Below are 16,293 nucleotides of genomic sequence, written 5' to 3' on the forward strand. Positions count from 1 at the left end.
TGGGCCAGGTACAGGTTCGTTCGTTGGTTCGTTCCTTCACTGCAGAATTAAGATAGAAAGCATTACTTACGTTAGCGAAGCGTGGAGAATGTCTCACCCCAATCAAGTCATTCACATATCATACCAACTTTCTGCGTCAAAATATACATTGATGTTGTTCGAGGGCCTGTTTTACTGATATGAAGTGTTGCAACTCTATCTCAGAAGAAACCAAAGTGATTTTCAGTAAAACTATTTTAGTCAAAAGTACCTAGAGCTTCATTTAAAATAAATAATCACACTTAAAAAACTGTCCGTTAATGGTTGCTCCTTGTAAACTATTTTTTATAAGAAAAATGGATAGCATTATGTGGGTACGCTACATAATACTGTTTATAGATTATGATACCTACACTGTACTCTGAATCAGATTTCTGCGTAGGTTTCGACAATGGACAGGTTTCGGCTGGAACGTAGGAGGTATATTATGTTGAATATGTAACAGTTACGTAGGAACAACTATCTCCTATTACTATGACGCACCTATACTTAATTACCTGGAAACATCCACGTCATATTCATTGGGTACTTTAATAACCATAATCTTTATTTTCATTAAATACTTTATGAAAGAGACATCTATAAAACAAGGAAATTTCAACCTGAGGTCGGCTACAGATGTTTAGCTTCTTCTCAGAATTAAGTTAAAACGCCCTTGAAGGGTACCAGGACACAGTTCAATATTGCTGTAAGGGCAGAAGTATGTGTGGTGGTGTCTGCGATAAACCATAAAATCGAACTATAAAGAGCACTACCACTTTTAAAATATATAATTGGGGACACACAATTAAACGTATGTTTGTATTAAAATAGATGATACTGAAGGTGGTAGAACCCTTTGTGGTTCGACTCCGGCGGCACCACCGCCACACCTATTTCTGGCTTATAACAGCAGTGCTAGGCGCTGCTGTGTTCCGTTTTGAAGGGTGTGGTAAGGAGACATATGTTTCCGATGCGTTCCAGCTTAGTCGTCAGGGGTAGCGGCGCATCTGTGACCGACCTCAGGTAGGAATATCTAATTCTGTCTGGGGTTGATTACAGATGTCCATGGACGGCAGTAGCCACTTACCATCAGGTGGACTGCATGCTCGTCTGCTACTCCTATATTATAAAAAAAAGATATATATCCTGTATAATAGAACGTATGTCATAGTAACATTTTAATCAACAGCATAATTCGATGTTGTAAGGAACAGCCTTAATTACACTGAAAATCATATATGTAGTGCATATCTCAAAGATGCGAGGACGCGTAATGTGATTTTGCAACGCGTTCAACTAGCGTACAGTGTTTGCTAACAATTTGCGACGTGATTTATAACAGTTGTTAATATAACTGTTATGGAGTTCTCGTATTGAGGGCTTATAGGTCTGTGGTTCAATGAGCTCAATATTTTAATATTAGATTTTAGCATCAAGTGGAAATGGTTTTCCAACGCGAGATCTATGTATGATAATCAACTCAAAGTAGATAAGATACATACTTGAAAGCTTAATTTAAATATCGCTATAGCGACTATAATGACTATAGTACCACAGATTTCGAACCTAATTACATAAACACTCATTGCTATTATAAGGCAAAAAATTGTGATGTTTGTGCTGCCATTGGAAATGGCAACTTATTGTTTTGTGTACTTCTGGAATGGTTACGTCGTTCAGTTAGGAGAAGATAGAACCTACACACATTTGATGGACACACACATGCTCCCAGGTTTTGCGTCAGCGAGCAGTAGATGATATATTTATAATGCGTACATGATTAAAAATACTAGAAAAATACTTTGAAAAATCTCGTAAAAACTAAATGATAACATATTATATTTATTTACAAATATTGAATTGGAAGAATGAAGCTTTATTATTTCTGCGTATTAAAATAGTTTTCATTAAAGATATAAAAACATTGAACAGTGAAGCAAATCCATTAGAAAGCAGCAAGGACTCCTATTTTCATTCCGTTTACAGTTTGCTGGTAAATATTTACTGTTAGCAAACCCTATCATTGATTACGTGCCGAGGTAAAGTGTACACGGACATTGTAAATTCCAGAAATTAATTTTGACGAAATAGAAAACGTATTGAACTAGTTTCATAGAACGTGTCCATGAATTGAGCTTGTATCATAAATTGTTGTAAATTAAGATTTATAGTGTAATATAAAATATTCATAAATGTTTTATTATTTATCAATATGTAAGTAATATTGCGCTTTTAGAGTTTGAGTAATACCAGTTATTTTATATTCAAAGCCCAATGTCGATGCGAGTTGCTGGAAGTATTAACAAACATATAAAAAGTTTTGGCTTGGCCCTCGTACTACTCTCGGACAAAGTTCGGTTTGATCTATTTGCAATGAAAATGTGTTGCGTACTACTGGTATATAAAATATAAATGTATTTGCGAACACGCGGCGATCCTCCGCCTAGTGGCCATCGAGCGGAATTTGTCGACTATGTGCAAAAACTATATGTAATGTTTTATTCACTATGTGCGATGTAGAACGGGTACTTTGGCGGCGATTCAAGAAATCAGCCAGAGGGTTCACACTTTCATTGAACTGGAAAACAATGGATGGTTAAATTCGCATTTAATTTATCAACGTAAAATCATATTTGGGGCTGTAAAAGTGAACGATGTGTAAACCACAAATTAAACGCTTAATTTAACTTGAAAACATTTTTTTTTAATTGTATATAATGTAACATATTAACTAGTAGTCAAGAACACTTATCTTATTTTCTAGCATAAAGCATACAAATAATAACTCTAGACGCGTTGTTAGTTAGATACTTAATATTCACATAAAATAAACATATTAATGGTTATTTTAAACTTTTTCAAAAGTATGTCATGTGTATTTCCACCTTTTTTTTTTTTTTTTTTTTTTTTTTTTTTTTTTTTTTTTTTTTTTTTTTTTTTGTCGAGGGGGAAACCTTCAAAAGGTACCCGGCAACGTGGGAGCGACGCCGAGTTATGTGGGATTTTTACCGCACTAAAACCCCCCCGGTGGCCGTCCTCTGCGCTGCGTTGAGGGCTCCGGGATCTCCAAAGGAACGCAACCGGAGTCCTCTAAGCGCGTTGCCCCGTCGGGCTCCGCCCAGGTGAGCTTGACACTCGCCACACCATCTGGTGTATACGACGGTATGCGACCACACATACCGTCGTCCTTCCCGGGGCCGCTGGCCGGGCGGTTCGAGCTCCCACTCTTGCCGCCCGCAACCCCGGAAGCCCCCTTTTAGTCGCCTCTTACGACAGGCAGGAGATACCGTAGCCCTATTCTAGTCCCGGAACTACAGGGACAAACCTAGCACCGGTATTGTTTATACATAAAACAATGCAAATGCTTGAGGTGTTATAAGAACTGATCGTGTAAATATTTCCGAGTTGAAGCAACCCTATATTTATATTTAACTAGACAATGCCGCTCTGTAATAACTATTATGCAACGTACGATAAGATAGGTATTCGTAACATACATAAATTGGCTCACTTACTAGTAGTTTAAATAAGAAATACATTTGACCAGAAATAGTTAAAGGGCTAACTACTTGCTTAATACTGCTACTTCTGTTCTTGAAATTTCATGTCAATAAAATTAACAAGTATGTATATTATATTAACAACATTATTATCATAGCTTTAGTAATGCTCCATTCCTAGACAAGGATTCATTTTGGATATGAAAAGGATATCTGAGTGCCCCGCTTATACGGATGACCGCACACATCTTACAAAAGTCTATTAAGAAATTAACGGGCTTCTTACATCTATTTAGAGTAGAAGCAATTGACAATAGGCACATGTAGGGCCTTCCTGTCGCACGGGCTTGCGCACGCGTACGATATTGGTCCGCTTGCGTGCCACTCGCATCCAATACTTTTATAGATACACACGTGTAAGTAAATGTAGGCCACATTACAGGAAAAGTATCTATGAAACGAAAGGATGTGAGTGGCACGCATGTGAGTCAGATTACACGCTGGGCAAACATGCGTGATAATGAGATCAGATTCGAACGCCTAGCAAGCAAAACTCGATTTTCTTTTACTTTCTCGTTCTCATACAAATTTCAATCACACGCTGTGACATATTTAGTCAGTAGGTACTTACGTACTTGCCTGCTAAACTATTACGTTACCTGCAGGTGATGTAACGTCTTGCATAATAAACACTTGAGCGTCTATTTAAGCAGAAATTTATCCATTTATATAGGTTACACTATATTGGCTACAAGGTACGATTACAAATATAAGGATTACTTCTATTATTTTTCTTTATTAAATAACTGTTTCACGTATTTTACATTATGTTGTGTTCATGGTAGGTTAACAATTGTTATAATTATTCCTCATTTTTTGTTATCTTTCAATAAATATCCATTAAAACAAAACGAAAGGGTAAGTAACATCATAATCGCCCTTTACGTTAATAAAAGTACCAATTGGTTTACCTTTACCGACCGTAACTTGTTGTACGAGCCTTGGGACAGTCTGAACTACTACCTATCCAATTATATTTTAATATCTAGGTCGATATCATATTAACAAGAAAAATTTATTGCCTTGAAATAGTTCTCGCGGGTAATTATCTAGGTTCAGGGAAGTAAAGGTAAAAGTTCAGCAAAGCTCGATAATATTATTACTACTCCACTAGGTAAAAACAGATTTTATAGAAAAGGTAATGAAATTGGTATGCTTTAAATATTTATTTAGAGCAAAAATTAAGAAATAGAAACAATTCAACCATATTTATATTAGGTGCGCTTCGTGGATATTTAAACGACCTACAAAATGTTCACACTTTGAACGAATATGTAAGTTTATTACTATGCAGAAAAAGTATGACAACACATTACTATTTACTTTATTGCGCTATTATACTTACAAAATAAATGGCAATATGGTGAAGGTTATTCCAACGCACTTATTCATTGTTAGGGTGTCGTTCGTAGCAACGTAGCGCCGCGTAGAGAGCGGAGCGGAGGTGCGTGTATTTGGTATGCTTTACAGCTGGCACGTGTAACGCCAGGTTACGCCGTGTGAATAGGCTTGATTGCAACACACACTACGCTTACATATAATACCGATACATCTAGCTAGCTAGACGACTCAATACGTACAAACCCTATAATGTAATAGGCGAAACACCCACGTAATTCGTTGGGAATGTCACAACTTTCAAATTACGTAATATTCGAAAGATTTTATCACATTAACATTCACTATGTCAAGAAATACATATAATAGGCACGGAAGCAAGAATGTAAATGCAATTGTCTTCAAGGTTACTCGGTTAGAGGACATAAAATATAAATCAACTTACCATTACTGGTGTAAAGAATGTCTAATTCACGATCATCACTATAAATCACAGTCTTAATTAAGAGTAATCTACTTATATATATTTTCATGCACCCCAGTTACTATGAGACAAATTTTCCGCTTCGAAGTTCTCGCAAACAAGATCGTTTACAGCGCAGAGAGTGGGGTACTAGGAGCGCAGCGTTGGCGAGAGGTCGCCCGAGCTTACACGTGGCACTCACACAGATGCAAAGTTCACAGTGCAACCGTACGTATTGCACACTAGTATAGCGGTGATAGACTGGGAAACGCATTTAGCCGGAAAAGATGAAACAGATCAATATATTTAGTATACAAAGTATAACTTGCGTAAATATTTACACTATAGATTTTGTTACGAATCTCGTTATGGGGAATAGTGTTTAAATGGGTCATATTAAATAGCTTATTATAGAGATAAAAGAAATGTTTTCTTTGAGCCTCCGCTAGGGCAACTTTACACCACGTAGGAAATGTGAGTTCGCAAGCAACCTCTCCTAGACTTCAAATGAAATGAAAAACCCTCAGTAAAGGTCTCGACTTTCTTTCTAAAGCTAAAGCGCAGTTAACGACTTTCTAGCTGCGTTTCTGGTTTTATTAAGCAATGTAAGCTGACGGAACGAAACGTGAAGCTTAATTAGTAATTTGATTTGAAAATTTTCTGTGCTGGTTTCAATTTTTCTTTAGTATATGTGAGGTATTACCGTATAAACTAATGATTTGCGCGTTAAGTAGGAAGTATTACTTGCGTTGTATGTAGGTTACGACCGATAATGTTGTATGAATAATAACGAATGAGTTGACATTGGATTATTTGGCATTTCGGTAGGGTAGTAGGCACGTTTAATTTATGTTTTTTCTGGTGCCTGCCGGTATAGGAAAATTGCATTTTGCTGCTCTAATTGTTAGACACGGTTCTCTTCCAGTTGACGGCGATTCGATTACGACACTATCCTACGACTTTCAGTTTTACGTTAAACCGAAACTTCCGACAGGAGGCATTGAGATATTCTCTCACCTTTTTCGGTAACCTTGTAACGGGAATTCCAATTCAGTATATGATTGTACTGTTTGTTTAGCTGACAGAATATATTGAGTATTAAAAGTTTACATTTCTTAAACAAAGTTAACGGAACATATTGTTATATAAGCTACATTATTATAGAACTTTTTATCACGGGTAGTGCAATATCAGATATCATTGTGTATGTATATATGTTTCAACCCTTCTGGTTTTAAAAATGTAATATACGTGCGATATAAGGTGGACTGTATGTTTGTTAATACTATCTACATATTAAAATTTAACTACATGGTACTCGTATGTATGCTACTATCTTGCAGCAAAAGTTTTACGCCATATTTTATTTATGGTTATAGTAAATGGTTATAGTAGAACTCTAAGGTGTCATCTAGTTCTATTGTTAATTATTGGTTATAGAAATAGGTCTCTCTTTGGCAGCATTCGACCAACAAATAATTACAATTAACTTTGGTGTGGTTCTACTTAGAATGGATTAGTAAATAAGCTCATACTATTTAGTTGGTTAAGTGATGCTTAATGATAATAAGCTTTATTACTGTCAATTATATTATTAATATCTGGTCGGTTAAAAAAATACATTTATCGCATGCCCATCATGCGAATAAACGCAGTGGATCAGTTTACAGCCTAGCATTCAGTGTAAGGCTGATTTACTACGCAATTTCATACACGTGTGAGCAAAACCAACCAATAACTTTATGAACTTAAGTACTTACGTTCAGAACATTTTTTAGATTATTTTCGCAAATTTTACCGCTATCGAAATTGCAGTCCGTACTTTGTATTTGAGAACTGAATATTTGTATGAGTACTGATGATGTTTATTTTAAACTGTAAACAAGTTCAGGGTTTATTGTTTACCTATACGTCCATGGTCATATGTTCGCTGAAAAATGGATTTGAGTAGATCACTGCTTTTGACAACAAAATACGTATAAGTTCTTGATTGTCATATCAATGCATGAGTATTTTTTTTTGACGAGACCAGAATCCCACCTGAGGTCGGCCACAGGTGCGTTACCCTGGAGGACTAAGCTGGAATGCCTCGGACAGGTATTTCTCCCTTACCACACACTTCAAACCAAAACATAGCAGAGGTTAACGCTACTGCTATTATGCAGAAATAGGTATGGCGGTCGTGCCGCCGAAGTCGACTAATAGAGGGTTCTTTTACCTTTTACATATCTGGTATAGCACCAAAATGTCCTTACATATGTGTAAATTTTACCGACTTGCACTTATGTAAGTGACCCCAATATTGAGACAGTAATGACTAAGATAAGTATCGTGGAATCGTATACCAGCATCATGATAACCTATGTAAATTTTATACTAAATATAAGTTACAAAAGCGCATATCTATTTTATTTATTTGGGCCGATTTTTATAGACAATGTGACATAACTGGGATTTTAAATAAACTTTTCTGTAAAACTTGTGCAGTAACCTGCGATATGTGGACAGACGCTATCGTTGCCAAAACAATTCTTTCGAGAGTATGGACTTACTTCCGCGTAATATACTCCCTAGAGTCTAGTAGTAAACTATGGGGACTAAAAATAATTCAAGTTTTTACTTTGGTTTTTTATAAATAAAGACCGTAAGGTGATTGACGAAATTCCTTACTTATTATTGATTAAAACTTAATGTATATAGCGCATATTATATAGGTTAAAATAAATTAAAAAACCCATGAAATATGTAAAGATATTGTAAGTTAGCGAGTAATTACCTATTAAGAATATGTAAAAGATAATAAATTAAACTACGTTAGGTGCCTTGTCTAGTGTAGATTTCTATTGCACAGTATAACTGTGCATTTCGCTCTCGATAGTTCTGAAAGTTTTCATTATTCGACTCCCTATTTAATTTTCTCACTATTGTGCATACCGTTTTCCGGTATTCGGGGTAAGTAGGTATATTATAGGTATAGGTAGGTATATAGGTGAAGGAACATTTACTTAAGATTAAGAAAATATCTTATAACTGAAAAAGTACCAAAGTGGTGTTTACACCAAAAGATAAAAAACATAAGCCAAAATATACCGACTCGAAGTATTCTGAAACTAAAAGCACAGAAATAACTGGCATCCTTTAAATGTACACGACGAGATAGTGTAAAACTCGCGATAACTGTTTTTAATTAAGGTACTGTACTACACGTGTACTTATATTAGTTAGCAAGAAAAGCATGGCAACGTCACACATGCTCCTAGTTATACCGCGCCTGCCGATGTAGCGATTGTGACAAACAAGGCGAGCAACAAAATTAACAAGTTACAGTTAACAAGCCCAATGTTTGTGTAAACTCCACTAACTAACTGGTTTTTATGCCTGTCTGGATGGACCGAAGCGAACGGAACTAGCGTCTCTGTCGTTTTCGTAACTTTTACACAATTATTCTTGCCAAACGAAAGAGATAACAAGCCACAATATAAATTTTAAATCAGTTAGTATAAAAATTACGTAATTTTGTCGAATAAAATGGTTCCTATTTGCTTCTGGGCTATATTCACAAAAATAAAAGGTCAAGATAAGTATTTTTATTTATGAGTGCATTATGGTGGCATTAAAAACGGATATTTCAGAAGCATCCGACACATATTTCGTATTTTATACTCGTATATTAATATTATTTAGTCAACTATCCTTAGACAATGTAAATCGAAATTGATAAACTTGTAAATTAAAAACTAGGACGTATCAATTAAAATACAAAAGAGTATTGTTTTTTTTCTTTTCAATTTTATTAAAAGGAGAGCTTTGAAATCCATTTCACGCGTTTTCACAGGGCTATAGGCATGATGTGGGCCAATTAAAAAGTTGGGAATAATTCTTGTTTGCTTTTTGTAGTAGTGTCTCGAAAATTTAGTTCTTCAAACAAAATAATGTCCAAAATTGTACTTATTTTCAAGCTTGATGTCCAAAGTTCAATGTTAACTGTGGTTATGTGTAGCATATGTTAACTTTGTAACTATCATTTTATTGTCTCTGTCGGCTTTAGCTCGAACGGAAGAGTAACTTTATCTAGGCTCTGGTTGAATGTTGTACTTAATTTATAATGTCATTACATAGTTATTCGCTGCGGCGATACAAGTAGTTCTGTTGCAAATTGCGTCTATTAACATTACATGCCGCACTGAGATAATGCCGCCATTATCGGCCTCTATTTTATGGCATAATTACCCAAAGTTTATCACATTTTATTTACTATAAAACTAACGCTTATTAGTAAGAGACTTGTATCTTATTACGAGTATAATATTACGCACACGTAAAGCACATTATTCACAACATGACTTTGAAAGTTAGCTTATATCTTGTGTAAGATATTTTAAAACTACGTACAGTGCATATTACAATTAAATTTTATTTTTTTGTACTTACATTTTTGTATTTTGTTAACCTTTCTGCGCATGAAACATGTTTGCTATATGAATTAGAATATTCAATCAACTTATTTTCAGGCACTGTACAACTTTTCCCAGTCGGAAATTAATGTATTTTGCTTACACAAAAACGGCCTGCTCTGCAGTTACAGCTACCTCTTTGAATGAATTACTTCAGCAATGAAAGGTCTAAAGCATAAACATGAATGAAAATCATTTTACTAATAACTTTGAGGCAGTACTTGCTTACAAAAGTATGTGTGGTTGCACATTTTGCAAACTTTGTACGTGTATTGTGTCTTTGTTAGATTATACAAAACTGTTTTTATCAACACCTTCATATGTTAATATAGATGTGTAAGTACATTACTTATAAAGAATATATGCTTTGATATGCAAGGATTTCAGTAGGTAAAAGTATTTTATATTACAGACATAGGGCACACGGATACGCACTCTACTTTATGTTAGTGGTTACTTTATTCCATAAACAGCTGCAAAAAAAAACAACATAGAAATGATATCAGGCCGGTCACTGATGCGTTGTTGCCCCTGAGGATGCTTTAATCGATACGACGGCGCGATTGCCCTTGACGGTGTTCCTGCCTCTTTCATTCAAATTCACTTTAGCATTTTTGAATGAATGGTAGCGAATTAGAATACTACTGACATGAAAAGGGTAGTCGATGGTATGTATTTTATGAACTTTTCCTTCTTTTAGCGCTAATTTAAATATTGTGTGGCACTTGATAATAGGTATTGTATTGCGTGGTGCTTAAACAAGCGTTTTACTTACCTTTTTTTAAAAATAGGTTAATCTATTAATCCCTTTGGTGGTTCTAAAGAATGCGGTAATACTTATATGGCATAGTTAGCACTCATATATTATTTTGCTTTTAGGTAGCTTCACCTTTTTTGGGGGGAAACCTTGGAAAGATACCTTTTTTTTTTCTCTCGAGGGGAAACCTTCAAAAGGTACCCGACGACGTGGGAGCGACGCCGGGTTATGTGGGATTTTTACCGCACTAAAACCCCCCGGTGGCCGTACTCAACGCTCGTTGGAGAACTCCGCGATCTCTAACGGAACACAACCGGAGCCCTCCAAGCGTGATGCCCAACGGGGTCTACCCTGGGGGAGCAGTTTTCGCTCCTCCCACACCATGTAGTGTTTACGACGGTATGCGACCACACATACCGCCGTCCTTCCCGGGGTCGCTTGCTGGACGGTTCGAGCTCCCACTCTTGCCGCCCGCAACCCCGGAAGCCCCCTTTTAGTCGCCTCCTACGACAGGCAGGGGATACCGTAGCCCTATTCTGATCCCGGAACTACAGGGACAATAGATAGCTTCACCTAGAATACATTATTTTATGCATATCAATATAACTGTTAGTGCATATCAATATAACGTTGTTAATTGATTTCTGTCGATATTTAGGCGTTCTATAAGCCCTAATTTCATTCACTTAGTACTATTTTGCCTGTATATTTGTCCCAGATTAAACTGTAACCAAGACTAGTGCAGTCTGCGATTAAAGAGAAGCTTAAATTCATTTATTGGTTGGCTCGTTTCGTGTAACTATCTTTTAGTTTATTTAAAGATACAATTTTATTTAAATGTAAGTACTTTAGTATATAAGATAAACCATTTTACAGTTACAATTACGTTTGTGTTGGTAAAGTAAGAACAGACAAGTCGAACAGACTTAATGGATTTAAAGTCTATAATTAATATCTAAAATTTTAAATAATTACATTTAAACGTGATTTTGGACTCGAACTAAAGAATGTCTACATATCCGACGAATTGTATTATAACCGAAAATATATTTGTATATGGACCTATAAAATTAGGTATTATGTAGACGCGATCATCGGAAAATATCATATCTATATTAATATTTATAGTGTACCTACATATCTAGATTTTTAACACATACATGTCATATTTCTTTGTAAGGACGTATGTATGAAAGTATCACATTTACGTACCTACATGTGGTCCTCGGTGAGAAGTTATCGCAATACAAAAGTATCAATCAAAACTTCTTTTTTGTTCACAAGAATCACCATAAAGTTGTATGGCTATACTTGTACACAGTAATTATGTATGCGAAACTTAAAACTCTTTGACACGCTACTAAGCAACGATCTATCACTCAAAGAGCACATCAAAGCCTAAACAAGTAGAAGAATCGCAATATACGCATCTTCCGTTCTTTACTAGGAGAGTCGACGACGCAAAGAGCTCAGAGAAGCGCCGCTAGTATTCATATATGTTTGTAAACATCCCAGCGGGTGTAAAAGTGGGGCATTACGTAACGAATTTCATTCTCTGGTCTACGCTTTAGTGGGCAGAAATAAAACGCGTAGCCGCATAGCTCATCTCCATTCTGTACGACCAAATGATGGATTTAAGATCATTGTTAAATTACATTTATAAAATTGAAATCCAACCTTGGATATGTAGCTGATGCAAATTATATCGACTTCAATTTTACAAATTGAGATCGTTGTGCGTTGAAATTTAAAATTTTATGTTGTTGCTCCATCTCGGGAGACCATCGCTGATTTATTTGATTCCAACGTTTAGATTAAAATATTAACATCACGCAATACGCCTCAGTGGCATAAAACTATAAAGTCATTCGATTGCATACAACTTCACTGTTGTAGATTCCTTGTTTAATTTTTACTGAACTTTTTTGAAAATGTATGTGTAATTACGGATTCAAAGTTAAAAGTTTTTAAAATAATTGCTCTTTCTCATAGTTTTATCACTTACCCTTAAAGCTTGGATATCGGCGTAAATTAAGGAATTTAAGCAATTAGGCTAAAGGCTTTTTGAATCAAGCTAAATGATTGTATAATTAATAGGAAAGTAACAAAGTATGGACGTAATAGAAAAGTTTAGAAAAATCCTTACATAGCAAGATTAGCTGAGAACGTGTCGTTCGTTATGTATTATTTGTATTTATGAACGTGACCACAACTTGCGCGTCGAACACGGACCTAATAAGTACTTAAAATAACAACTTTAAAAAAGATATTTATATTTTATGATAACAATTGACAATAATTATTAATGTTTCTGATCGATTTTTCAATTGATAATCAATATGTTTCCAGGCTAGGATATCTAATTCGTAACAATCAACGATCGATATGCAACCTCTACGCCTCGTAGATCGTCGTCTACACATTGGAAACGGCTAAATGCATATAGCGCCACATCATAGATTAGCCATCGTTAAACCTTGTCTTATATGCACCTACAGACGCAGGTTCACGACTATGAAATAGATCCGAACTCCATGACGCTCTTCCAATTTAAATAACATTGACACAGCGTCATGGAATTCATTCCAGGGCTCCTAAGTCATGGAGAGAAGCTTGACCATCCTTTTTATGCCACACATCAGATCAGGGGGCCATAAAAAACGTGTCTTACTTTATTCATCAAATATAAGGGACAACTAGTATGTTTAGGACTTATTCATTTAGTTGAAATAATTCAGCAATCAAAATTGTTAAATCTTAATTACTTACGAAACGTCAGTACGTTTAAAATTAAGATACTCATGCCTAAAAGTCTTACTATTCCTTGATGAAGCAACAAATAATAAACTTGAAAATAAATAGGAAGTATTGGACAGAGCAGCAAATTGAAAAATCCTCGTGTGGAAAATCACTTTATACGTACAACACGTTTACAGCAGCGGTAAGCTAATTGTCTGACGTCCGGGCGTCTAACGAGCACACCTTCAGTATGGCCAAACAGATTTTATAAATAGAAATAGCTCCGCTGAATGTTAAAATATCTGGACATATATAATTTTATCACCTATACCTCATCATTTGTTAAGGGACTTCATTAGTTTTATAATTATCATGAAACATACAACTGATACTGAGTTTGCACGCTTAGTATCATAGAGTATTCTAATAGGTAAACCACATGCGTATACTTAACTTTAAAGAACGTTTTTGGACAGTTATCGAAAAAATGTTCAATATAGTTAAAAACGAACATGCAACCCTCCTGATAGCTGTTGCCCGGGGACATATGTAACCATGCCAAATAGAACGAGAATCCTACATGAAGTTGATAAGCGTCGCATTGTTACAACTACAACTAAACTGAAATGATTTATATCTATCGGTTAGTCTGAACCTCAAACCCATGAAATATAAAGATAAAATGCTGCAATATTCCGTCTATCAGGAAAAATAGGCGCAGCGACAACGCCGTAGTAGAACCAAAAAGAAAAATTCTATTACGATTAATTTAATTTTAAAATAGCACCTTTACCAATTTCACTTGAAAACACATGCCATGCGAAAACTAAATTAACAAGCCTGTTTGTAAACTAAAACATGCCGTCAGTAAGTATTAATTAATATGTGGAGTCTGCAATTGAAATATTATTAAGCTTGTTTTACCGCCTTTTTCGTTTTATATTTGCATCCGATAAACTCTTTACATACTTTTCCCGGTAAACTTTTTCATAATTCATACATGCTACGTACTTGTAGGTACGCAATGGTAGCTTACAGCCTTTGCTTACGTTAGCTATGGTTAAGCTTATTCAAGTTCTTTAATTCCCTGCGGAGCATGAGCCTTGAGAGGCATTTTCCACATCTAAGACTTTTTGTAACGTTCATACAACTACAAGTTCATACCGGTTTACTTCGTTTGACGAAGGGCCTTCCGTTAACATCTTTCAAAGAAGTTTATGTTTCACTCATCCTCACAGCGCGTTTGCGTTTACAAAGTATGTCTTAAGATTAATAGCGTGATATAGCTTTGAGATGCTTTATATGACAATGAAGCACTAAAAATAGTTTTATATATAAAGTAAAACCAGAAGAAACAATTTAAAAACGTTGTTTATAAACCTTATAAAAATGTTCACGAAAGTATAATTATCCCTTTACTACAGTTTAATATTATATTTGTACCCAAATAAAAACCTAAGATAAGATAACGAAAGCTTTTATGAAATTATTTTATAATATCGTTTATCAGGATGTAAAATGTGATATAACATAATCTTCTACTAAACTTTAATATCGTCAGGGAAGTTTGTATAAGCTATGTAAGCAGCCACATCGAAAAACACGTTGTGATTAAAGTTATGAAAATTTCAAAAGATTTTTATTTTAAATTTAGTTACAATCAAGCCGTGTGTACTCTTATGTATACTGGAGATTGGGTACTTTTTAAATAAATTATATACGATACAATATTGGGATAAGTATTCCTCATAGTATCAGCATTAAGCTTGGTGTGAAGTAATTTAATCTTACTTCAGCGTATGATATAAAATTTGTGTAAAAAATAGATAGCGTAGGAATTTAAATTCAGTTTTATAATCGCGCGTAATTTAAAAGAATAGCGTAAAAATATGACATAAGTACTTATTTGTGTTTAACATAATTCCTATTATATTTATAAACGTTCTCATAACTATGTTATGATTTATTTTTATAGGGGTATAATACGCAGAAAATTAAGGATCTTAATGATCGTAAATTAGGAATACAACAGATTTTATAATTGGAATTGTGTGTGGACGCCAAACATCACAATACAGCATAGTTAAAGCGACTATATTGCAATGAGAGCGTCGTCACGGTGCGTACACTCGACGCGAGCATTTGTTTGTAAAGTTACACGTACGGCACCTGACACTTGACGTGGCTCACTTCGTATAAATTTCGAATGTATAGGTCGGTGCTAAGCCCGTATATGGGCTACGCATTAACGAGCTGTAACTGTAAACGAACCTGTAACAGTAACATGTTCTAATTTGTACGCATGAAATTTCCAGCGAGGACCCTATATTCGCGTGTTTGGTATCGTAACTATAACCAAGTATAACCAAGATATAGTAACGAAGTACTAGGCGAAGTAAGAAGGCGATTGTCACATAAGTGTAACCGTAACCACGAATCCTACTGAGAGCGCCCTTTCATTCACAACAAAAACCGACAGTCGTAGCCGCTAGCGTTGCTCTCGCCAGCCATACAAACCATAGTTTTTGGTTACAGCAACTGTAACGGTTACAGTGATAACTCAGCATTGTGTACGCGGCCTTAGAGTAACCCACTGAATCGAGTTTCAAATTCTGTCACATTCAGTTACAAGCATTCCGATCATAGCTCCAGTAGCGAGTTTTAAAAGGTTACGCCACTCGCGTCGCGACGCAACCATATGACCTTTAAATAGAGATAGGTCCAGGCTTTTTGCGAAAAATGTTCGGTGTCTATTTTAAGTTTTGTAAAATCTAGCTACGACAGAGAAACGAGTTTCAGTAATTTATGCAAATATACGGGCACTGTACCTCAAGAATTGTAGAATTACTTCAGGATAAAATAATATGTTTCACTCTAATCCTATTATATTTTATATTGGATTAACAAAGCTATGCCTTAATAGACATTGACATACTAAAACTTTTGTATTATTAATATTTA

At 35.3% G+C, this 16,293-nt stretch overlaps 1 long non-coding RNA gene across 2 annotated transcripts in view; it reads right to left on the reverse strand.

Annotated features, from left to right (window-relative positions):
* The window catches only part of LOC140757761 (uncharacterized), a 63,630-nt gene that overhangs the window by 23,710 nt on the left and 23,627 nt on the right, over positions 1 to 16,293 (reverse strand). Inside the window, exon 1 of one of the 2 annotated variants that reach the window (XR_012104024.1) lies at positions 5,365 to 5,491. The exons of the other annotated variant lie outside the window; for it this stretch is intronic. This is a non-coding gene — a long non-coding RNA (uncharacterized LOC140757761). Of the gene's footprint in view, positions 1 to 5,364; positions 5,492 to 16,293 lie in introns of those variants that run through there. 2 annotated transcript variants of the gene reach the window in all.

The sequence above is a fragment of the Epargyreus clarus genome, unplaced genomic scaffold (genome assembly GCF_041222505.1).
Source record: "Epargyreus clarus isolate Ecla_fem2 unplaced genomic scaffold, WU_Ecla_fem_2.2 ptg000005l, whole genome shotgun sequence".
Lineage (NCBI taxonomy): Eukaryota > Metazoa > Arthropoda > Insecta > Lepidoptera > Hesperiidae > Epargyreus > Epargyreus clarus.